General features: G+C 38.7%; 1 protein-coding gene across 1 annotated transcript in view; it reads right to left on the minus strand.

Annotated features, from left to right (window-relative positions):
- The window catches only part of mrpl11 (mitochondrial ribosomal protein L11), a 243,340-nt gene extending 219,071 nt beyond the window's left edge, over positions 1 to 24,269 (minus strand). The window contains exon 1 of the mRNA XM_062044285.1: positions 24,143 to 24,269. The gene's annotated coding sequence lies outside the window, so the exon portion shown is untranslated. The remainder of the gene's footprint in view (positions 1 to 24,142) is intronic.
- Between the last annotated feature and the right edge of the window lie 731 nt (positions 24,270 to 25,000).

Here is a 25,000-nt window from a genome sequence, read left to right on the forward strand (position 1 = left end):
CCTGAGAAACATCATTTTCCAAACTGATATAAAAAAATGTCTACTGCCTCTAAGAAAGTACACGTTAAAAAAGACACTGATGTTAGTAACTTATTGCCTGACAATTGTTACACTGGATGTTTACTCCATTTTGGAATGTTGCCTATCATTTAAACGGGTGATAAAATACAATTTAGGAGCTATGATTTGATTAAAAATCAATTATTGATGCATCTTTAATTTATTTATATTGATGCAGTTTTTTTATTTTACTAAAGAAGCGTTTGTCACTTGAAACTTTGAAAAACAGTGCATTTGTAATAACAAATTCCCATCACATTTATTACAGCCACGGAAATGTGTGCACAACTACATTTCTTACAAGTTTGAAGGATCCGGAATCTTACAACTCACGATTCGATTGCGATTCTTGGGTTGACGACTTGATTGAGAATACATTTTTGATTCAACACAATTCCAGACACAAACCCATTATATTGTATAAAGATTATAATAAACTGGAACATAAGTGCCGTATAATAAAGGAGCTGGTTGGATCTCTCGCTACAGTTAGCCAATTTTTAGAACTGTCTGCATACTTTATTTACAATAAATAAATGTAACTGAGATACTGTGTGGAACAATTTCCCTTGTGGATCAAGAAAGTTTGTCTAGTCTAAGTCTAAATCGATTATCGATTGACGTTTACTAATCGATTTTATAACCGTCCATGTCCGAATTGCGATGCATCTAAAAATCGATAATTTTCCATGATCAATTAATCACTTACTGTACAATGTTTGCTCTCACTCGGGTGCTGATCAAACAGATGTTCATATTTTCTCGTTTAGATGAGGAATTAGACCTTGTCCACACGAACACGGATACTAATAAACGCATACTTATCCACACACAAATACATACTTTCGGCCCTAAAATGCAAACGGATTCTGGGAGATGTAGTAGATTTTTAGACCCAGCCAACGCTTAGGCGCCAGAATAAACCTACACACCAAGTTTGTGTTTAATACCGTCACTGCATTATTATAAAGACTTTGAGACAAAATGCTGCGGCATCTACAATAATCGTTACAGTCCTACTCTCTCGCCATCTCCAAGTCTAAGTTGAATGTCACAGATGACCAATTTCTCGTTTTATGGCCTCAACCTTTTAATGCGCCATAAAAGGACTGCAGATGGAAATTAGCATGGTGCTAAATCTGGTTCAGCCATCTTTTTAATGTAACTGCACATTGCCCTTTAAATAAACAAATACAAACAAACAATGGTTAATATTCAAGTCACAAGCTGTAAATTGAGTATTATCGACAGGGTTTTTTTATACATTTTACAGTGATTTAGAGCCAAAAATGGATTACTCCCATTAGCACCATTTTTGAGCCACCGGGAATGAGCTGATTATTACATATTAAAATGCAAAAAATAAAATAAAATGTGTGTTCTTGTCTCTTATAATAATTGTGAATGTTGGGCAAAAATACCCCCCAAAAAAATGCGGTTCCCCTTTAATATTTGCTTGATTCTGTGCAATATGTTTTTTAAATTTGTATTATGTTTATAAAATGTTTATTATTGTTTGTTGTCTTAAGAGTATTTTATGTAGGTTGTTTTAAAAGCACTGAGCTGGATTGCGGTTCAATTTTGTTGTTTCCATGCAATGGACAATAAAGGTATTCTGGTTCTGATACGGTGGATGTTCCTGCAATATTCTTTACAATCAAAAATACACGATAGACGTAATAAAAAATGTTTTAACATTTGAACATTATGTTTGCGTTCAATTACAGTAAGTGTGTTTATCCTAAACATTCATGCCACTTTATTTACACATTATGGCATTTTTATCAATACTTTTTTTTTTTTTTGACGATACCACAATATCGTACCATGCCGTAATAACATAAAAATGTCGTACCGTGAAATTTTAATATCATTACCACAACCTTACTAAATGGAAAAAACCAATTAGCAACAAATACCCAGTTAGCAACAAAGCTAATTTTAGAAAGAGCCTTACTTTAGGTTTGTTTTCTATCAGGCATAATTGCTTTGTTGGCATGGAAAATTGCAACATTACCTACAGGCAGTTTGACTGAGTGTGCTGCTGGAGCGCTTCTTTTCCGCCAAGTGCAAAGTCTGGAACCAGACGTGATGTCACGGTAAACAAAGCATTTAAATATGGTACCCCTTGATTTACGTGACACGATACTCTGTAGTATTGATGGAATTTGGACAGAAAGCTACCTATATTGCCTGTACGGTTAATAAAGGCTTTATGATGCTGACAGTTTGTCATTGATTATTTCAATTTCCCATTGTTAAATAATAATAATAAACTTTATGTTGCGCTTTACATAACAGGGAGCACACAAAAAAACAATTACGTATTTTTCAGGCTATAAGACGCACTTAAAATCCTTTGTGCGCCTAATGAACGGAATAATTTTGGTTGTGCTTACCGACTCGAAGCTATTTATTTTGTAAACGGTGAAATGATAAGTGTGACCAGTAGATGGCAGTCACACATAAGAGATACGTGTAGACTGCAATATGACTCAAGTAAACACCAAAATGTTATATTTTCTATTGAAAATATAGAACATTACACACGGCGCTCAAAAATGTATCAAAAAGTTTTAGTAGGACTTTGGTAAGCTATGAAGCCGCACCGCTTGATGGATTGTACTGTGCTTCAACATACGAGTATTATTATGGTGTGTGTGTATAAGGTAAGACATATTATCTGGTGTTTTGTTTCACAATATTATGCAAAAGCAACTTTTCTTACCTTCTGGTACCTGCTGATCTGTATTTGGGATCTGCATAAGTACTGAAAATCTGTGTGCGTCCGCCTTTGTAGTCCGTGCCGACACCGTAGTAGACAAGCTTCTTCTTTTTGTCTATCTTCTTGTTATGGGACATTCATCCTCCGCTGTTGCCATTTCTAATTTAAAGTAGTGTAAAGTTCTTATATCTGTCAGTAAACTCGCCATGGAAGCACTAAAACATACCGGTGTAGTGAGTTTACATTATTCACCCAAGGAACTTTAGTTATTAGAGAGTTCCGGTCAGACGGTTTTTCACGGGACACATTTCCGGCGTTGTTGTTGCACTAGTGAGCCACGGATGAGGAGATGCTGCTCCGTTATTGATTGAAGCAAAGTCTGAATGTCATTAAAACAGTTAGCGCCATCTTTTGACACTTCTTCCACTTCTTCCACTCAAATCCTTGCACGCTACACCGCTACAACAAAGATGACGGGGAGAAGACGCTGTCGAAGGTGAGGCACGTAAATAAGACCGCCCACAAAACGGCGCATCCTGAAGAAACGGTCGGAAAGCGACTTCTTGATGATGTGTGAAACATCATCTATACAACATTTTGAACAAAGAACCACCATTACATGTTATGTAGACCACAAGGAAGTCTTTTACATTTAGAAAAAAAATTAAAATATGACCCTTTTAATGCGCCTTATAATCCGCCTTTTGTATAATAGACCTGACTAGACACGTTTATTGGCAGTGCGCCTTATAATCCATTGCGACCTATGGTCCGGAAAATAAGGTATTGAGTGTTATTTTTTAATTAGTTAAATATTGCTATCTTGACTACTTGTAAAGGAGAAGATTAGCTTCTTATCCACCAAGGAAGCTGATCTAACACATAAAAACTTAACACATTTTGCAGCAAAAGACAAAGTGTCTGTATTACAAGTCATTTTGAGTTATGGAGCATCACCATGGGGTCGCCCTCGCTTATCAAAGAGGCCATAAAATATAGAGCAGTTTTGTGAAGATTGTGTATGATTCCAGTTGGCTGCTTTGCTACTTGTTAGGAAGCCACGGTGGAGAATTAAACTTTTAGAGAGCACATGGCTCCTCTGCACAGTCGTGTGAAAAGACTGACTGGAGCAGCAGCAGCAGCACATCAGTGCCCATCATTGCATTCCAAGTTCAAACGAGGAGCCCCAAACTTGTATCGCAAGTAAGGCTTTTTTTTTGCGGTTTGCCGTGACTGACTGCTCGCTGACTGCTCGCTGTGGCTGTTGCGAAAAAGCCAAGTATCGTTCTATCTGTGTTAGGGCTCGGCGATATATCGATATACCGTATTTCCTTGAATAGCCGCAGGGGCACTAATTAATTTAAAACCTCCTGTCACTCCGGCATTTACCGGAAGCCTGCGGGATGGCTGTGCATGCGCTAATTATTTTAAAACCTCTTCTCACTCTGGCGTTTACCAAAAGGAATGCGGTAAATTTAGGTGTGCGCTTTGAGTGTGATGTAAGCATACCATCATGAAAAGCACATTTAATAAAAAAAACGTTATTATGGTCTTACCTGTACTTATAAATGGAGTCCATTTGCAGCTCCTTCTGACCAAAAGCATCGATAACTTGTTTATAGAAGTCTTCCTTATTTTCTTTCTTCAGTTTTTAAAATCTCTCTCTCGATGGAGATATTCCTTTAATTATTACCTCCTGCTTCGATTGAAAGTCCAGTTTAAAAAACTGTTTTATTTTAGATACCGGTATGTAATCCTCCATGTTAAAAGTTCAGGCGAGAGGAAAAAAAAGACGATCTGTTGCTGCGTGTTGTCACTTCTTCTGCAGTACCGGAAGTCGCAAGAAGGATCACTAGCGCCCTCTACCACCAGGAGGCGGGAGTCTTTTAATGACTCATACCGTATTTGACACACGCAGATACGGTATATTAATAAAACATAGCTGCTTACTGTTCTTTTTAGCATACCGTACCAGTATTCAATAGCTTGGACCTTAAATCCTACTGAATAACTCTATCTTTTTTCCTTTGTGCGATTGCAAACTACTGAAAGCAGCTTCCTCCATTTTGAAAATGAGGACAGGTAAAGCGTCACTCGTGACGTAATGAATTTGAGCCGGCGGAAGTTCTAGACATATGCTAAATATTTTGCGAAACGAGTTTGACCCGGCGAAAATTATAGACATGCGATAATAAAATTAATATTTTGCGAAACGAATTTGATCCAGCGTTAATAATGAACCGGCGATAAGGCCAAGCATGCGTTAAATATTTTGAGAAACGAGTTTGGCCCGGCAGTAATTCTAGACGTGCGAATACTATATTCCCTGCGCCAATTCAAGGAAATACGATACTCGATATATCGCGGGTTTGTCTCTGTGCGATATAGAAAATGACTATATGGTGATATTGGAGTATACGTTCTCACGCAGTTGCTTTTAGCTGCGGGCATTACACTACAGGCTCTTCTCACTCTGTCGTGTCTCTCCTTCTCACAGAGACATAAAACAAGCGCACCTTCTTACATACGTCACGTGTGCAACGTCACACGCTCTCGCGGAGCAGACAGGTAGCGACATGGTACCGTTAGCTGTGATGCCAACGGCGCGGTGCGAGTGGTAATACGAGAGAGAAGGTGCCAATCTGGTAACAAATGAAGGAAGAATTAATTCCCAAGAAAAACAACGTCCATCGTCTGGCGGTGGTTTGGCTTCAAGCGGGAAGATGTTGAATAGACAACCGTAATATGTCAAGTATGCGGCAAAAGCGTTGCTACAAAAAGTAGCACCACTGCTAATGTGTGGCATCATTTGAAAGTCACCTGCTAGAGAATGAAGAGCGCTTGAAAATCTGCATGTCAACATCTCCGTTCGGTGCCACACCAACAAAATGCCGAAGCAACCATTTCCACATCAACACCGTATGAAACAAATAGTCAACAACAGAAGGAGATAACGTCCGCAGGAACCTGGCACATAGCGAAGTCAAACAACAACATTGTTAAAGTCAGTACACAACACGTAAGAGGGCAGCTCGATCCATACAATGGTGGTGTCAACACCAAGGGTCGTATCAGTATATGATCAATACTGATTAAACTGTGCATGAATAAATATTTTCATTTTCTCAATTAAAAAAAACATGTTTTTGTTAATGGTTACACATTCAGAGGATAGGATCCAAGACACAGGAGGGTTTTGAGGGCAAAAATAATCACAATGAGTTCAGTCATTGTGTACTTTTGACTTTGTTTTGCTCAAACAACTGCTCAACAATAATTGTGTTGGTATTGTTGGACTTCAATAGCACTCACAATAAACAAATTGAAAAACGTACAGTCAATACATGCGATCGGTATCAGTACTGGATGATTGGTATTTGGTACAGGCAGCATAAATCTCTAATTGAAACATCCCTGGTTGTATTATCATTCCATTCCAGGAGAACCGTTCAAAAAAACATTAAGGATCCAAAATTAACGAGACATTCAATCAAATGCAAACGTCTGACCCCAACTACAACCATCAGTTTGATACATGTCAGGATGTACTGAATTATTACTGCATACTGAAACAGGATTCATATAAAGTGCAAATGTAGTGTAGTGGAAAAATGAAGATGAAACTGAGGCGACCGGGCTTGTCTAGGGTTGAGCCTTTTCCGTCTTGACTTCACAAGACGAATAGCAATCCAGTCCACGATTTCAATGATTGAAGTCTCCAGCGAAGCATCAGTCATCTGTGGCTACACAAAGGCTCTGACATCATAAAGATCCCTCTTCACAAACGGCAAGCCAAGTGTGACAGCAGCCTGAGAGTAAAATCTATGATAAATCTACGGTCTAAGTCTTGTGTAATACGTTTCCTTGAAGCCAAGACGCCACAGAACCTGAGAAGATGGTGTGTTTAAGGTCTTTGTGTGTGTTTATTATCATTAGTGTGATTGGAACTTCTTTTCATGGGGCGTTATTTATACAATTCAATGAAGCCTAATTAAAGCCTTGAGCGCATTCAATTCATCACTACCATCTGCTTACACAGACAAGCATTCAGCATCCTTCACTCAAATGCCTTTTGACCTCGTCCAAATGTGCGTTTTTCATGTTTAAAACACGTCTATAAACTTTTCAAATGTCATGCTTCACAAATCCTCCATCTCTCTTTGTGACCAAACAAGAATTCATTACAGCGATGCTCGATTCAAGGTCAATGGGGAATAAAATATTTATGATAATTGGTGAGGCTGTGAAGCTAATAAAAACAGGCTTTGGACTCATAACATAGCATGAAAAATATTTTCATTCCGTCAACCTACTGTTATTGACCTGAGAGAGTGTGCCAGGCCTATATGTATTTCATTGTGTTCATGGTACACTGCACTTGAACACAACACCAAAGTAGTCTGAAAACAATCACGAAGATTTGTGTTTATGTCTGCCCGATTAGCAATACAATTTAGTACTGAAGTAAAGTTATTCAAATCGTCCCCGGGCAGAGATGAAACAATGTGAAAATAAATATCACGGTTATCGTGACAAGAATTATCACGGTATTGTTGAATGTGCTCAAGAAATACTGAGAAAACAATCTTTTGACCAAGTAACTAAAAAAATTAAATAGACACAGTGTTCGTAAACCCACTATTTTGTGTGTTTATTATGATTGATTGATAATGTTTAAGTCTTTGTATTTTATGTTTCAATGGCTAAGCTTTTATTGATTTAAAGGCCTACTGAAATTAAATGTTTTTATTTAAACGGGGATAGCAGATCTATTCTATGTGTCATACTTGATCATTTCGCGATATTACCATATTTTTTGCTGAAAGGATTTAGTAAAGAACATTGACGATAAAGATCGCAACTTTTGGTATCTGACAAAAAAAAGCCTTGCCCCTACCGGAAGTAGCGTGACGTAGTCAGTTGAACATTTCCGCAAAGTTCCCTATTGTTTACAGTGATGGCGGCCAGAAGTGAGAGCGATTCGGACCGAGAAAGCAACGATTTCCCCATTAATTTGAGAGAGGATGAAAGATTTGTGGATGAGGAAAGTGCAAGTGAAGGACTAGTGGGGAGTGGAAGCGATTCAGATAGGGAAGATGCTGTGAGAGCAGGGGGTGACCTGATATTCAGCTGGGAATGACTACAACAGTAAATAAACACAAGACATATATATACTCTATTAGCCACAACACAACCAGGCTTATATTTAATATGCCACAAATTAATCAAATCAAATCAACTTCATTTATACAGCACATTTAAAATTTACCACAGGGGTAGCCAAAGTGCTGTACAATGGGCAGGTTAAAAATAATACGAGAACCGAGCAAACACAACACAACACAAACAGAACACGATAAAAAAATATATATATATATAAAAACATAAAAACATGTTCACAGCAGGTGTATTATGGGGCGCCATTGCAGGATGGGTATCACTCAGTGTTAAAAGCCATGGAATAAAAGTATGTTTTTAAGAGAGATTTAAAAACAGGAAGAGAGGAGGCTTGTCCAACACTAAGAGGTAGGTCGTTCCAGAGCTTGGGAGCAGCAGCGGCGAAAGCTCTGTCACCTCTAAGCTTCAGCCTTGTGTCCGGGACCGTCAGTAGCAGCTGATCGGCTGATCTTAGGTATCGGGTGGGGCAGTAAGGCTGAAGGAGGTCAGAGAGATATGTTGGCGCGAGGTTGTTTAGACATTTAAAAACAAATAAAAGGAGTTTAAAATTGATTCTGTAACGCACAGGGAGCCAGTGAAGGGACGCTAATATAGGGGTGATGTGCTCACGTCTGCGGGTCTGTGTTAGCAGACGAGCAGCAGAGTTCTGCACGAGCTGCAGGCGGGCGAGGGAGGCCTGGCTAATGCCTACATACAGGGCACTGCAGTAGTCTAAACGAGTCGAGATAAAGGCGTGGATTAATTTCTCAAGATCATGTCCTGATAGAAGCGGTTTCACTTTTCGCTATTTGGCGTAATCCCGCATAAAAACACCTAGGTGTTTGTTATGCTAGCTCCCGTCCATATAACCCGCCAATACAATTCAAACACCTGCACAACACACACACTCACTCAGCCCAAAGGACCGTTCACCTAACCCAAGGTTCATAAAGCTTATATATTTAACCAAAGTTACGTACGTGACATGCACGTACGGGCAAGCGATCAAATGTTTGGAAGCGCAGCTGCGTACTCACGGTACCGCGTCTGCGTCTGTGTATCCAAATTAAAGTAATCCTGGTAAGAGTCTGTGTTGTCCCAGTTCTCTACAGGCGTCTGTGTATCGAAGTCAAAGTCCTCCTGGTAAGAGTCTCTGTTGTCCGAGTTCTTCGATCTTGACTGCATCTTTCAGGAATGTAAACAATGAAACGCCGGCTGTGTTGTGTTGCTGACTTCCCTCGCAAAATACTCCGCTTCGCACCGACAACTTTCTTCTTTGCTTGCTCAGCTTCTTTCTCCATAATGCAATGAACAAATTGCAAAAGATTCACCAACACAGATGTCCAGAATACTGTGGAATAATGAGATGAAAACAGAGCTAGTTTGTATTGGCTTCAATGAGGGAGCCATACCTCCGTTTCACTGGCTACGTCACGCGCATACACTACCGTTCAAAAGTTTGGGGTCACCCAAACAATTTTGTGGAATAGCCTTCATTTCTAAGAACAAGAATAGACTGTCGAGTTTCAGATGAAAGTTCTCTTTTTCTGGCCATTTTGAGCGTTTAATTGACCCCACAAATGTGATGCTCCAGAAACTCAATCTGCTCAAAGGAAGGTCAGTTTTGTAGCTTCTGTAACGAGCTAAACTGTTTTCAGATGTGTGAACATGATTGCACAAGGGTTTTCTAATCATCAATTAGCCTTCTGAGCCAATGAGCAAACACATTGTACCATTAGAACACTGGAGTGATAGTTGCTGGAAATGGGCCTCTATACACCTATGTAGATATTGCACCAAAAAGCAGACATTTGCAGCTAGAATAGTCATTTACAACATTAGCAATGTATAGAGTGTATTTCTTTACAGTTAAGACTAGTTTAAAGTTATTTTCATTGAAAAGTACAGTGCTTTTCCTTCAAAAATAAGGACATTTCAATGTGACCCCAAACTTTTGAACGGTAGTGTACGTCATCATCCAAAGGAGTTTTCAACCGGAAGTTTAGCGGGAAATTTAAAATTGCACTTTATAAGTTAACCCGGCCGTATTGGCATGTGTTGCAATGTTAAGATTTCATCATTGATATATAAACTATCAGACTGCGTGGTCGGTAGTAGTGGCTTTCAGTAGGCCTTTAAATGTTGGCTTGCACTGTAGCACTTTAAGAAGTATTTCAATAAAAAATGTGTAACAAATAACATCCATTATTATTATTTATTACTTCTGGACAAGTACTCCCGTGAAAAACCGTCCGACCGGAACTCTCTAATAACTAAAGTTCCTTGGGTGAATAATGTAAACTCACTACACCGGTAAGTTTTAGTGATTTCATGGCGAGTTTACTGACAGATATAAGTAAGAACTTTACACTACTTTATAATAGAAATGGCAACAGTGGAGGATGAATGTCCCATAACAAGAAGATAGAGAAAAATAAGAAGCCTCTATCGACTACAGTGTCTCCACAGACTACAAAGGCGGACGCACGCAGTTTTTCAGGACTTATGCAGATCCCAAATACAGATCAGCAGGTACCAGAAGGTAAGAAAAGTTGCTTTTGCATAATATTGCGAAAACAAAACGCCAGATAATATGTCTTACCTTATACACACACCATAATACTCCTATGTTGAAGCACAGTACAATCCATGAAGCGGTACAGTTTCATAGCTTACCAAAGTCGTACAAAAACATTTTGATAGATTTTTGAGCGCCGTGTGTAATGTTCTATATTTTCAATGGAACATAATAGGGATGTCCGATAATATCGGACGGCCGATATTATCGGGCGATAAATGCTTTAAAATGTAATATCGGAAATTAACGGTATCGGTTTCAAAATTATCGGAAACGGTTTCAAAAAGTAAAATGTATGACTTTTTAAAACGCGGCTGTGTACACGGACGTAGGGAGAAGTACAGAGCGCAAATAAACCTTAAAGGCACTGCCTTTGCGTGCCGGCCCAATCACATAATATCTACGGCTTTTCACACACGCAAGTGAATGCAAGGCATACTTGGTCAACAGCCATACAGGTCACACTGAGGGTGGCCGTATAAACAACTGTAACACTGTTACAAATATGCGCCACACTGTGAACCCACACCAAACAAGAATGACAAACACATTTTGGGAGAACATCCGCACCGTAACACAACAGAACAAATACCCAGAACCCCTTGCAGCACTAACTCTTCCGTGACGCTACAATATACAACCCCCGCTACCCCCTACCCCAGACCTGGGCATTCGGCGGCCAGCGGGCCACATCCGGCCCTTTGTGTGTCCCCGACCGGCCCGCGTGAGGCCAATCATAAATTACAAAATCAATTTAAAAAAGTATCTATGTCGAGTGTGCAATACAACGGTGCTGCTTTTGTTTTGAAAAGCGTTATTTGTATTACTTTCGTGTGGACGTATGTGCGTGTGTGATTGTGAGTGAATGTGAACAGTGGCAATCACAAATTGCAAAATACATTTTAAAAAACATCTATGTCGTGCGTGCAATACAACTGTGCTGCTTTTATTTTGAAAATTGCTATTTGTGGGCGTATGTCCGTGTGTAACCTGTGAGTGAAGGTGCACAGCGACAAGTGATGCCCAGTTACCACCGAGATGTCAGCTCACGCTAAAAAAAGAAAAGTTGATGACGAATGGCGTGTTTCTTTACAGAAATTAAAGGTAAAGCTGTGTGCTTAATTTGTGGTACACATGTTGCTGTGTTTAAAGAATATAATTTGAATCGCCACTACACGACGAAGCACGAGGAAAAATACCGGAATCTGTCTGATGAAGAGCGTGCAAGGGAGGCTGATGCGTTGATGGTAAAACTGCAAACCCAACAAGGACCTTTTGCCATATTTCACACCCCCAGAGATGCAGCCGTCAGGACAAGTTTCGTCATTTCTCACAAAATCGCCAGAAAAAGTAAGGCGTTTTCTGACGAAGAGTTTATTAAGGAGTGCTTATTGGACTCTGTTGCGCTGATATGCCCGGAAACTTGGAGCTTCAGCTGAAGAACAGAACGGCCGACTTTGACTGTTTTTCGCTGGCTTTGGATGAGAGCTGCGATGTACGTGACACCGCCCAGCTGCTCATCTTCTTACGTGGGATAACTGCAGACTTTCAAATCACGGAGGAGCTGGCAGCCATGCAGTCAATTAAAGAGACAACCACAGGTAATGACTTGTTCACATGGGTAAATGCGCTTTTGGACATGTTAGGACTGAAATGGGACAAGCTGGCAGGTGTGACAACAGATGGTTGTCCAAATCTGACGGGGAAAAAAGTTGGACTTTTAAAGAGGATGCAGGATAAACTTTAAATTAACCCTGTGCAGAAATTGACATTTTTGCATTGTATTATACATCAGGAAGTGTAGTGTAAGACAGTGTTAAAAATAAAACCATCAAAAGCAATTTGCTTTTGTATAAAGTTAAGTTAGGTTAAATTAAATTATTATTATTATTATTATTGTTATTATTTATCTCACGGTATATCAAAAATAATATTGAGCAAAATTTAATTGAAATATTGTCGATGTGGCCCTCCAGCAGTGTTCGGGTTGCTCATGCGGCCCCCGGTAAAAATTAACTGCCCACCCCTGATCTATAGTTATATTTTGATCAACAATCCTAAATTGATCTTTCAGCACATACACAATGTTAACATCTATAGTTATATTTTGATAAACAATCATAAATGAATCTTTCAGCACATACACAATGTTGACATCTATAGTTATATTTTGATAAACAATCCTAAATGAATCTTTCAGCACATACACAATGTTGACATCTATAGTTATATTTTGATAAACAATCATAAATGAATCTTTCAGCACATACACAATGTTGACATCTATAGTTATATTTTTATAAACAATCATAAATGAATCTTTCAGCACATACACAGTGTTGACATCTATAGTTATATTTTGATAATCAATCCTAAATTGATCTTTCAGCACATACACAATGTTGACATCTATAGTTATATTTTGATAAACAATCATAAATGAATCTTTAAGCACATACACAATGTTGACATCTATAGTTATATTTTGCTAAACAATCATAAATGAATCTTTCAGCACATACACAATGTTGACATCTATAGTTATATTTTGATAAACAATCATAAATGAATCTTTCAGCACATACACAATGTTGACATCTATAGTTATATTTTTATAAACAATCATAAATGAATCTTTCAGCACATACACAATGTTGACATCTATAGTTATATTTTGATAAACAATCATAAATGAATCTTTCAGCACATACACGATGTTGACATTTATAGTTATATTTTGATAAACAATCATAAATGAATCTTTCAGCACATACACAATGTTGACATCTATAGTTATATTTTGATAATCAATCCTAAATTGATCTTTCAGCACATACACAATGTTGACATCTATAGTTATATTTTGATAAACAATCATGAATGAATCTTTCAGCACATACACAATGTTGACATCTATAGTTATATTTTGATAAACAATCATAAATGAATCTTTCAGCACATACACAATGTTGACATCTATAGTTATATTTTGATAAACAATCATAAATGAATCTTTCAGCACATACACAATGTTGACATCTATAGTTATATTTTTATAAACAATCATAAATGAATCTTTCAGCACATACACAGTGTTGACATCTATAGTTATATTTTGATAATCAATCCTAAATTGATCTTTCAGCACATACACAATGTTGACATCTATAGTTATATTTTGATAAACAATCATAAATGAATCTTTAAGCACATACACAATGTTGACATCTATAGTTATATTTTGCTAAACAATCATAAATGAATCTTTCAGCACATACACAATGTTGACATCTATAGTTATATTTTGATAAACAATCATAAATTAATCTTTCAGCACATACACAATGTTGACATCTATAGTTATATTTTTATAAACAATCATAAATGAATCTTTCAGCACATACACAATGTTGACATCTATAGTTATATTTTGATAAACAATCATAAATGAATCTTTCAGCACATACACGATGTTGACATTTATAGTTATATTTTGATAAACAATCATAAATAAATCTTTCAGCACATACACGCATTTTGCACATACACAATGTTGACATCTATAGTTATATTTTGATAAACAATCCTAAATGAAGCATTTTGCACATACACAATGTTGACGTCTATGGTTATATTTTGATAAAGATGGGGGAAAAACATGGGTACTCGTCAGCGGCGAGTGCTACAAACATGGCTGTAGACGTGAAGTTAAATCCTGAAATGCAAACTTACCAGAGCAAAAACAATACATATTTATCCGGGAGAGTCTTGATACCAATATCCTTGACCTAGCCACACACAAAGAAGTTGTAGAACTCCATGCTTTTACAAGTTTTCACCTGTTTAGAATGATGTCTGGAGTACCAGATAGTCCGATATGTCCGGGAACGTGACGAACGGATAATCCTTGGTTTAATTTTTTGCTCATATCTTTTTTTTGTTGCAGGAAGATCTAGGCGCTGCTTGCCGCACAACAGCCATCTTGGCTTGGTTGACCACCACTGTTTTTCACTTCCGGGAAGAAGTCACGTGTCGGAATACAAGCGATTGAGTGCGTTGGTCTGAGAAGCAACCCGCATTTCCCATAATTCCCTGTAGCTCAGTAAAGCATGGCAGCAAACAGAAGAGCAGAGTGGAAAGCTCAAGATAGTGGATCCTCCCGCAGAGTTAAAATCAGACGTTTGGCCGCATTTTGGCTTCGCAATCCAGGAAAATAAACACACAGTTTGCTAATATTACTGCGATTGTCTGCAAGTGTGGAAGTATGAGCAACCTGAAAAGTGACTTGATTAATTATCACCTGGAAAAGATTATTGAAGCAAATTAAGATCTAAGACAGGCCAATCATCAATTTGGAGGCATTTCTATCAAGTTTTCTTCATGACAGCAGGTTCTCAATGTTCTTTATATTTGAAAAAATATTCCTTCACTGTTCTTTGCACTTTGAAAATACCTCCTGGTAGTATAAAAATATAATTACAACATTTGAGCATTAGGTTTGTGTTTATTTAAAGTCAGTGTGTTTACCCTAAGGCGTTTTTTCCCCCAAATAACGTGGATACATTTAAAGAATAGTGTTGGGTTAGTTAGTTCATTGTTTTTCAACCACTAGTGTACCGTGAGATATTGTTTGGTGTGCCGTGGGAGATGATGTAATTTCACCTGATTGGGTTAAAAATATTTTATGTAAACCAGTAATTAGCGTGCAGGTAAAAAGAGGTATCTAATGCTTAAACCAAAAAATAAATAAAAGGCGAGTGCCGCTAAGAAAAGGCATTGAAGCTCAGGGATGGCTATGCAGAACGAAGCTAAAACTGAACTGGCTGCAAAGTAAACAAAAACAAAATGCTGGACGACAGCAAAGACTTACAGCGTGTGGAGCAGCAGACGGCGTCCACAAAGTACATCCGTACATGACATGACAATCAACACCAAAATAGGAGCGCAAGACAAGAACTAAAACACTACCCACAGGAAAGGGGCAAAAAACTCCAAATAAGTCAGGGTGTGATGTGACAGGTGGTGACAGTACACATACTTTGAGACAAGAGCTATAGTGATGCATGCTTGGTTATGGTTTGAATTCATATCCAACAATTGCGACAACAACTTTTTACTGTCAATATCAGCTGCTGAGATAAAAAAAATTATGTTTTCCTCAAGATTTTTTCGATGAAAAAAATGTGCCTTGGCTCAGAAAAGGTTGAAAAACACTGAGTTAGTTAGTTAGTTAGTTAGTTAGTTAGTTAGTTAGTTAGTTAGTTAGTTAGTTAGTCAGGGAGAAAAAAACGGGTAAAATGACACCACTGCTACGTATATGTCCTATTCATTCATTTTTTATTGATCTCTTTCATTGATGTGCATTTTTGATCAATAGACAATTAAACTTTAGCAACTAAACACATATTTACACACCTATACTTGAGAAGGAACAGGACGAAGAAAATCTTATATTTCCTGCCCACTTCAACATAATAAGTAGTCTTACTTAATGGATAGCCCAGATTCACAAGCATACAAACCAAACAAATACATCCAAATATAATGAAAACAAACAAAAAACACACACAAAAAACAAGTGCAAAACTTCATGAAGTACAAACCGAACAAAAAAAGTAATATACACCTCACGGGATGATGTTCGAAAACCGGTTCTCCCGATTGTTCGATAAGAAAAGAACCGATTCCATGGATTCGAATCCCTTTGTGAGAAACGCTTCCCGTTATCGAAGCCACTATAGTAAAGAAAACGATTTGGTTCTTTATTCGAATCCCTGGGAACGAATCCCGTGCCGCAGGAAATGTCCCGTGGCACGTCACAGGAAATTACGTAGCTCAGTCATTGGGCGGCAGATACAGAAGCAGCAACAACAATGGACCGTAAAAAAACGCTCCAAGGCATGGCTTCACTTTACTAAGAAATATGACGAGGAAACGGCTATCTGCAATTATTGCCAGGCTTCGCTTTCCTGTAAGGGGAGCAGTACAACAAACATGTTGAAACATGTTCAGGCCATACATAACCTGAAGGTTAGAGAAAGGTGTCGTGTCTTCGGAGAGTAACAACATTACTCGCAAGCTAACGAGAATGATGGTGAAAAATCTCCTCCTCTTCAACTTGGTGAACACTAGGGGTGTAACGGTACCTGTATTGAACCGTTTCGGTACGGGGGTTTCGGTTGGGTTCGGAGGTGTACCTAACGAGTTTCCACACGAACATATTAAGTAGCCGCCTCCGCTTCCTTCTGCCTCTGTCTCTGTCAGGACTCTACACAGCACCCAGCATTGTCCCACCCACACAACCATCTGATTGGTTACAAACAGAGCGGTAACAGCCAATCAGCAGTGCGTATTCAGAGCGGTAACAGCCAATCAGCAGTGCGTACTCAGAGCGCATGTAGTCAGTGCTTAGCGTTCAGCAGGTAAGCATCGGGCAGCGGACTCTCCCCAAATTATAATAAACACCTCCCAGTCAACTACTAGTAACATCACTATGAGCCCGTTGACGTTCTAGAAACCTAAACGGCAGCTCAGCTCGCTCGCAGTCCTGGCTTGAGGTGAAGGCTAACTCCCTTTTAGCGTAACGTTAGCTCATTTTGCGGTGTGTGGGTGTGAATGTGTGTGTGTGTGCGTGTGTGTGCGCATGTGTGCGTGTTACGGACAGCAAAGCTCTGTCTGTCTGTTATTTCACTTTACCTTTTTCTGTGTTGATTGAGCTGTGTTGAAGCAGGACATAATGTTAAATGAAGAGTTTCTGTCTCCGATAGTTGATATAATAATGTAACTGTATCATTAAAGGCCTACTGAAACCCACTACTACCGACCACGCAGTCTGATAGTTTATATGTCAATGGTGAAATCTTAACATTGCAACACATGCCAATACGGCCGGGTTAACTTATAAAGTGCAATTTTAAATTTCCCGCGAAACTTCCGGTTGAAAACGTCTATGTATGATGACGTATGCGCGTGACGTCAATGGTTGAAACGGAAGTATTCGGACACCATTGTATCCAATACAAAAAGCTTGGTTTTCATCGCAAAATTCAACAGTATTCTGGACATCTGTGTTGGTGAATCTTTTGCAATTTGTTTAATGAACAATGAAGACTGCAAAGAAGAAAGCTGTAGGTGCGATCGGTGTATTAGCGGCTGGCTGCAGCAACACAACCAGGAGGACTTTGACTTTGATAGCAGACGTGCTATCCAACGCTAGCCGCCGACCGCATCGATGATCGGGTGAAGTCCTTCGTCGCTCCGTCGATCGCTGGAACACAGGTGAGCACGGGTGTTGAGAAGATGAGGGCTGGCTGGCGTAGGTGGATAGTTAATGTTTTTAGCATAGCTCTGTGAGGTCCCGTAGCTAAGTTAGCTTCAATGGCGTCGTTAGCAACAGCATTGTTAAGCTTCGCCAGGCTGGAAAGCATTAACCGTGTAGTTACATGTTCATGGTTTAATAGTATTGTTGATTTTCTGTCTATCCTTCCAGTCAGGGGTTTATTGCTTTTGTTTCTATCTGCAGTTAAGCCCGATGCTATCACGTTAGCTCCGTAGCTAAAGTGCTTCGCCGATGTATTGTCGTGGAGATAAAAGTCACTGTGAATGTCCATTTTGCGTTCTCGACTCTCATTTTCAAGAGGATATAGTATCCGAGGTGGTTTAAAATACAAATCCGTGATCCACAATAGAAAAAGGAGAGAGTGTGGAATCCATTGAGCCCTTGTACCTAAGTTACGGTCAGAGCGAAAAAAGATACGTCCTGCACTGCACTCTAGTCCTTCACTCTCACGTTCCTCATCCACGAATCTTTCATCCTCGCTCAAATTAATGGGGTAATCGTCGCTTTCTCGGTCCGAATCGCTCTCGCTGCTGGTGTAAACAATGGGGAAATGTGAGGAGCCTTTCAACCTGTGACGTCACGCTACTTCCGGTACAGGCAAGGCTTTTTTTATCAGCGACCAAAAGTTGCGAATTTTATCGTTGATGTTCTCTACTAAATCCTTTCAGCAAAAATATGGCAATATCGCGAAATGATCAAGTATGACACATAGATTGGATCTGCTAAAACCGTTTAAATTTTAAAAAATTCATTTCAGTAGGCCTTTAAGCCTACATGAACTCCATGGTATTCAGGGATGAATAGTCTCTCCTATTGCTATTGTACTATTTTTCAGCTATTTACATTAATCATTAGTAATGCAGCAGCCTAGTTTTGAATGGCAGGGTCCCTGCTATCACATGTTGATAAAAATATAACATTTACAAAATAAAAATCAACTACAGGCTTCCCAAATGCTGTAATAAATTAAGCATGATGAGTTGACTTGAAACTGTTTAATGTTGCACTTTTTATATGTAGAAGAAAAGTTTTGTCATTTTATTTAATCTGAGCAACAACTTGAGGCAGTTTAATGTTGATTAACGTGGGCAGAATTATTATAGTGTTCCCAATGTTAAAAGGATAAAGCCATTGTTTACAAATTTGGTAAATAAACAACCAAAAAAAGTATGTTTTGTTGTTTTCTTACTGTACTGAAAATGAACTGAATTTTCTTGAATAAAAAATAAAGTAAAACAATATAAAAACAGTTACACAGAAACTAGTAATTAATGAAAATGAGTAAAATTAACTGTTAAAGGCCTACTGAAATTAATTTTTTTTATTTAAACGGGGATAGCAGATCCATTCTATGTGTCATACTTGATCATTTCGCGATATTGCCATATTTTTGCTGAAAGGATTCAGTATAGAACAACGACGATAAAGTTCGCAACTTTTGGTCGCTGATAAAAAAAAGCCTTGCCTATACCGGAAGTAGTGTGACGTCACAGGAGGAAGGATTCCTCACAATTCCCCGTTGTTTACAATGGAGCGAGAGAGATTCGGACCGAGAAAGCGACGATTACCCCATTAATTTGAGCGAGGATGAAAGATTCGTGGATGAGGGTCGTTAGAGTGAAGAACTAGAGAGGCAGTGCAGGGTGTATCTTTTTTCGCTCTGACCGTAACTTAGGTACAAGGTCTCATTGGATTCCACACACTCTCCTTTTTCTATTGTGGATCACGGATTTGTATTTTAAACCACCTCGGATACTATATACTCTTGAAAATGAGAGTTGAGAACGCGAAATGGACATTCACAGTGACTTTTATCTCCACGACAATACATCAGCGAAGCTCTTTAGCTACTGAGCTAACGTGATAGCATCTGGCTCAAATGCAGATAGAAATAAAATAAATAAATCCCTGACTGGAAGGATAGACAGAAGATCAACAATACTATTAAACCATGGACATGTAACTACACGGTTAATAATGGCAAAGTTTAACAATGCTGTTGCTAACGACGCTGAAGCTAACTTAGCAACTTAGCAACCGGACCTCACAGAGCTACGATAAAAACATTAGCGCTCCACTTACGCCAGCCAGCCCTCATCTGCGTTCCAGCGATTGACGGCGGGACGAAGGACTTCACCCAATCATCCGTGCGGTTGGCGGCTAGCATCGGCTAGGCGTCTGCTATCCAAGTAAGTACTCCTTGTTGTGTTGCTACAGCCAGCCGCTAATACACCGATCCCACCTACAACTTTCTTCTTTGCAATCTCCATTGTTCATTAAACAAATTGCAAAAGATTCACCAACACAGATGTCCAGAATACTGTGAAATTGTTCGATGAAAACAGAGCAGTTTGTATGGTGACACATTGGGTACGAATACTTCCGTTGCCGTCGTGACGTCACGCGCATACGCATCATACATAGACGTTTCCAACCGGAAGTTTAGCGGGAAATTTAAAATTGCACTTTATAAGTTAACCCGGCCGTATTGGCATGTGTTGCAATGTTAAGATTTCATCATTGATATATAAACTATCAGACTGCGTGGTCTGTAGTAGTGGGTTTCAGTAGGCCTTTAAAGGTTAGTACTATTAGTGGACCAGCAGCACGCACAATCACATGTGCTTACGGACTGTATCCCTTGCAGACTGTATTGATATATATTGATATATAATGTAGGAACCAGAATATTAATAACAGAAAGAAACAACCCTTTTGTGTGAATGAGGGAGGGAGGTTTTTTGGGTTGGTGCACTAATTGTAAGTGTATCTTGTGTTTTTTATGTTGATTTAATAAAAAAAAAACAAAAAAAAACCTGATACCGATAACAAAAAAAACGATACAGATAATTTCCGATATTACATTTTAAAGCATTTATCGGCCGATAATATAAGCAGGCCGATATTATCGGACATCTCTAGTTGTGATTGCCCTCCCTGCATAAAAGTTTAAAATGAGCATATATTAATGCAGTATGAAGAAGAATGTTTTAATGTAGACACATAGAATCATCATACAGCTGTGATTATATGCATCAAGTGTTCATTCAAGGCTAAGGCAGAATATGGAGATACAGTATATCGTGTCATGGCCTAAAAATATCGAGATATTAATAAAAGGCCATATCGCCCAGCCCTAATTTCTACCTTCTTTTATCTCATTGTAAAGAAAATTCCATAGTTGAACCTGATATAGGCAAGGCAAGGCAACTTTATTTGTTTAGAGCTTTTCATACACAAGGCAGACTCAAAGTGCTTAACAGACAACAAAGTGAAATGAAAGAAAATAAAAGCAAAATTAAAATGCAGACAATAAAAATAAAAACAGCGCAGACGTTAAAAGTTAAAAGATTAAAAGATTTAGCTGAAAGCTAAGGTGAACATGAAAGTCTTCAGTCTAGTTTTAAAAGTAGTCAGAGTTGGGGAGAGTCTGACATCTTCAGGAAGTTTATTCCAGCTATTTGTTGCATAGTGACTGAATGATGCGCTCCCTTGATTTGAGTTTACTCTTGGAACCGCTAACTGATTGGTCTCAGAAGATCTTAGTGATCTAGAGGGCTCATATAGTGGGAGCATATCAGTGATATACTTCAGCCCTAGACCATGTAGTGATTTATATGTGAGCAGGAGGATTTTGAAATCAATTCTCTGATGTACAGGGAGCCAATGTAAGGATTTAAGAATTGGTGTAATGTGCTCACATTTTTTGGTCTTTGTTAGAACTCTAGCAGCAGCGTTCTGAACAAGCTGTAGCTGCCTGACATTTTTTTGGGAAGACCTGCAAGGAGACCATTACAATAGTCTAGCCTACTGGTAATAAGGGCATGTACAAGTTTTTCAAAGTCTTGAGCTGACATGAGCCCTCTAAGTCTTTTTACATTTTTGAGGTGATAGTAGGCCGATTTTGTTACTGATTTGATGTGACTGTCGAAATGTAAATCAGAATCTAAAATAACCCCAAGATTTCTGGCTTTATTGGAGGTTTTCAGGGACAGTGATTGAAGGTGTTGGACGACTTTAAAGGCCTACTGAAATGATTTTTTTTTATTTAAACGGGAATAGCAGATCTATTCTATGTGTCATACTTGATCATTTCGCGATATTGCCATATTTTTGCTGAAAGGATTTAGTAGAGAAAATCGAGGATAAAGTTTGCAACTTTTGCTCGCTGATTAAAAAAAGCCTTGCCTGTACCGGAAGTAGCGTGACGTCACAGGAGCTAGTATTCCTCACAATTCCCCATTGTTTACAATGGAGCGAGAGAGATTCGGACCGAGAAAGTGATGATTACCCCATTAATTTGAGCGAGGATGAAAGATTCATAGATGAGGAACGTTACAGTGAAGGACTTGAGAGACAGTGATGGATGTATCTTTTTTCGCTCTGACCGTAACTTAGGTACAAGCTGGCTCATTGGATTCCACACTCTCCTTTTTTTATTGTGGATCACGGATTTGTATTTTAAACCACCTCGGATACTATATCTTCTTGAAAATGAGAGTCGAGAACGCGAAATGGACATTCAGTGCCTTTTATCTCCACGACAATACATCAGCGAAATGCTTTAGCTACGAGCTAACGTGATAGCATCGTGCTTTAACTGCATATAGAAACAAAAAAAATAAACCCCTGACTGGAAGGATAGATAGAAAATCAACAATACTATTAAACCGTGGACATGTAAATACACGGTTAATGCTTTCCAGGCTGGCGAAGGTTAACAATGCTGTGCTAACGACGCCATTGAAGCTAACTTAGCAACCTCACAGAGCTATGCTAAAAACATTAGCTCTCCACCTACGCCAGCCAGCCCTCATCTACTCATCAACACCCGTGCTCACCTGCGTTCCAACGATCGGCAGAAGGACGAAGGACTTCACCCGATGCGTTTGGCGGCCCGGAGACGTAGGAAGTCAAGGTGAGGTCGGCGGCTAGCGCTCCAACAAAGTCCTCCTGGTTGTGTTGCTGTAGTCCGCTGCTAATACACCGATCCCACCTACAACTGTCTTCTTTGCAGCCTTCATTGTTCATTAAACAAATTGCAAAAGATGTCCAGAATACTGTGGAATTATGAAATGAAAACAGAGCTTTTTGTATAGGATTCTACGGGTACCATAACTTCCGTTACTCTGACTTCGTCACACGCATACGTCATCATACCGCGACGTTTCAGCCGGATATTTCCTGGGAAGTTTTAAATGTCACTTTATAAGTTAACCCGGCCGTATTGGCATGTGTTGCAATGTTAAGATTTCATCATTGATATATAAACTATCAGACTGCGTGGTCGGTAGTAGTGGGTTTCAGTAGGCCTTTAAACCTTTCTTTTTTAGCACCAAAAACAATTATCTCAGTTTTATCTTCATTTAGTTGTAGGAAATTTTGGCACATCCAGTGTTTGACTTGCTCAATGCACTGGCACAGAAGATCTATGGGGCGATAGTCATTTGGTGATAGCGCTACATAGATTTGGGTGTCATCGGCATAGCAATGATGGTCAACGTTATTATTTTGCATGATTTGTCCTAGTGGGAGCATATAGATGTTAAAAAAAGTCGGCCCCAAGATTGAACCTTGGGGGACTCCACACGTTACGTTGGTTGGTTCTGATACAAAGTCACCAATGGAAACAAAATAGTTCCTATCTTGTAGATATGACTTTAACCAGCTTAAAACTGTACTATATATATATATAGTATATATATATACACATTTGTTTTAAAGTTGTCCTTGAATACTGATGTTTGACATGACCTTTTCTTCTATGCTCTTCATTCTCAGAAGTGATGGCAAACATTTGTTGGTAAATTTGCTGGTAATGTTTTACTTTTAGCCTTAAACATAACCCATCATGTCTGTAACTTTACTAGCTCCTGCAGTTTCAATAAAGCAGAATTAATCAATAATATGTTAGTGTGTTCTAGATCATCTGCTTTATGAATAACCCTTATAGCTCTTTTCTGTACTTGATACAATGCCTTTGCCCTATGGTAACTTTTAAAAGACTAGTAAATACACGAGATAACTTCGTGCAGAATATATCCACGTCCTTCAGATTAGAGCAATTTAAAACATAAAATAGTAAATTAAAGATTTAAAACTAGTAGTGTCAATGTCCATGATGGCTAGTGACAATAAGACCAAGCTCAAAGGCAGAGACAATTATTCGTCATTCAAAGTAAACCCAGCAGCTACACTCACAAGCTGACGTCTGTTTCAGACAGAATAAATAAATAAGCATTTAACAAACACAAAAAGCGTGACATAAAGCAGAAAATCTTACCTGCTCGTCGTCCTGGTGCTCCTTGTGCTATGTTGCTCTCCTTCACGGCGCAGACATGTTGGTGTCTACCACGCTGCTCTACTTCCTGCTCTACTTTCGCACAGCGCCACACGGCGGCCGGGAGGACTAACTGCAGGAACTCAACATGGTCTCTCCTCCAGCCATCCACTTGTCACTCAACATATTTTTTACATATGGTTTTTGTAGATCATTTGGTGCAAGTGGGGGGGGGGGGTATGTATGTGTATATATATATATATATATATATATATATATATATATATATATATATATATATATATATATATATATATATATATATATATATATATATATATATATATATAATCATTCTTGCCAACCTTGAGACCGTCGAATTCGGGGTGGGGGTTGAGGTGGCGGGGCTGGGGGTCTGGGTTAAGGGGGGAGGAGTATATTTATAGCTAGAATTCACTGAAATTATCAGTGGTTCCTAACCTTGTTGGAGGTACCGAACCTCATTAGTTTCATATGCACATTCACCGAACCCTTCTTTAGTGAAAAATAAAAAAAATAAAAAATTCAAATTCAAGTTATATGTTTTTGGTAACACTTTGGTATGGGGAACATATTCTAAGTAACAAAGACTTAATTTAGAGTTATTTGGTTATGGTTAGGGTTAGAGGGTAATTAGGGCCAGAGTTAGAGGGTTAGGGTTATAAAAAGGCCATGCCGAATAAGGCATTAATAAGTACTTAATAATGACTAGTTAAGAGCCAATATGTTACTAATTTGCATGTTAATAGGCAACTAATTAATGGTGAATATGTTCCCCGTACTAAAGTGTTACCATGTTTTTTTTACTGGTGCACAAAATGA

This window comes from Entelurus aequoreus, linkage group LG04, assembly GCF_033978785.1.
Source record: "Entelurus aequoreus isolate RoL-2023_Sb linkage group LG04, RoL_Eaeq_v1.1, whole genome shotgun sequence".
NCBI lineage: Eukaryota > Metazoa > Chordata > Actinopteri > Syngnathiformes > Syngnathidae > Entelurus > Entelurus aequoreus.